The sequence below is a fragment of the Balaenoptera acutorostrata genome, chromosome 5 (assembly GCF_949987535.1).
Source record: "Balaenoptera acutorostrata chromosome 5, mBalAcu1.1, whole genome shotgun sequence".
In the NCBI taxonomy this organism is placed as follows: Eukaryota; Metazoa; Chordata; class Mammalia; order Artiodactyla; family Balaenopteridae; genus Balaenoptera; species Balaenoptera acutorostrata.
In genome coordinates this window covers 42,031,587-42,033,394 of record NC_080068.1, presented here as the reverse complement: position 1 = coordinate 42,033,394, position 1,808 = coordinate 42,031,587, and positions in this window count along the sequence as shown.

Sequence of the window (1,808 nt, the reverse complement as noted above, 5' to 3'; positions counted from 1 at the left end):
AAGATCCATATATACGCTGTCTACAAGAGACCCACTTTAGACCTAGGGACACATACAGACTGAAAGTGAGGGGATGGAAAAAGATATTCCATGCAAATGGAAATCAAAAGAAAGCTGGAGTAGCTATACTCATATCAGATAAAATCGACTTTAAAATAAAGAATGTTACAAGAGACAAGGAAGGACACTACGTAATGATCAAGGGATCAATCCAAGAAGAAGATATAACAATTATAAATATATATGCACCCAACATAGGAGCACCTCAATACATAAGGCAACTGCTAACAGCTATAAAAGAGGAAATTGACAGTAACACAATAATAGTGGGGGACTTTAACACCTCACTTACACCAATGGACAGATCATCCAAAATGAAAATAAATAAGGAAACAGAAGCTTTAAATGGCACAATAGACGAGATAGATTTAATTGATATTTATAGGACATTCCATCCAAAAACAGCAGATTACACTTTCTTCTCAAGTGCACACGGAACATTCTCCAGGATAGATCACATCTTGGGTCAGAAATCAAGCCTCAGTAAATTTAAGAAATTTGAAATCATATCAAGCATCTTTTCTGACCACAACGCTATGAGATTAGAAATGAATTACAGGGGAAAAAACGTAAAAAATACAAACACATGGAGGCTAAACAATACGTTACTAAATAACCAAGAGATCACTGAAGAAATCAAAGAGGAAATCAAAAAATACCTAGAGACAAATGACAACAAAAACATGATTATCCAAAACCTATGGGAGGTACTTCCCTGGTGGCACAGTGGTTAAGAATCCGCCTGCCAATGCAGGGTACACGGGTTTGAGCCCTGGTCTTGGAATATCCCACATGCCGCGGAGCAACTAAGCCCGTGCACCACAACTACTCAGCCTGCGTTCTAGAGCCCACGAGCCACAACTACTGAGCCCACGTGCCACAGCTACTGAAGCCCGCACACCTAGAGACTGTGCTCTGCAACAAGAGAAGCCACCGCAATGAGAAGCCTGTGCACTGCAACAAAGAGTAGCCCCTGATCAGTGCAACTAAAGAAAGCCCGCATGCAGCAATGAAGACCCAGTGCAGCCAAAAAAAAAAAAAAGACTCTAACATTTCTTCTAAGGCTCATTTAGTGGTGATTAACTCCTTTAGTTTTTGCTTATCTGGGAAACTCTCTATCTCTCCTTCAATTCTGAATGGTAACCTTGCTAGATGGAGTATTATAGGTTGTAAGTTTTTACCTTTCAGCACATTAAATATATCATGCCACTCCATTCTGGCCTGTAAAGTTTCTGCTGAGATATCAGCTGATAGTCTTATGGGGTTTCCCTTGTATATGATTAGTTGTTTTTGTCTTGCTGCCTCTAAGAGTCTCTCTTTATCTTTAACTTTTGCCATTGTAATTATAATATGTCTTGGTGTGGATATCTTTGGGTCCGTCTTGTTTGGTACTCTCTGCACTTCCTAGGCCTGGATGTCTGGTTATTTTTTCCTTCAAATGAGGGAAGGTTTTATTTCTTCATATAAGTTTTCTGCCTTTTTCTCTTTCTCTTCTCCTACTGGAACCCTTACAATGTGAATGTTAGTATACTGATGTCATCTCAGAGGTCCCTTAAGCTCTCCTCACTTACAAAAATTCTTTCTTTTTGCTATTCTGATTGGGTGATTTCCACTATTCTATCTTCCAGATTGCTTGTCCATTCTTCTGTATGATCTAAAATGCTGTTGATTCTCTGTAGTGTATTTTTTATTTAAGTCACAGTATTCTTCAACTCTGATTGGTTCTCTCTTACATTTTCTAAGTCTTT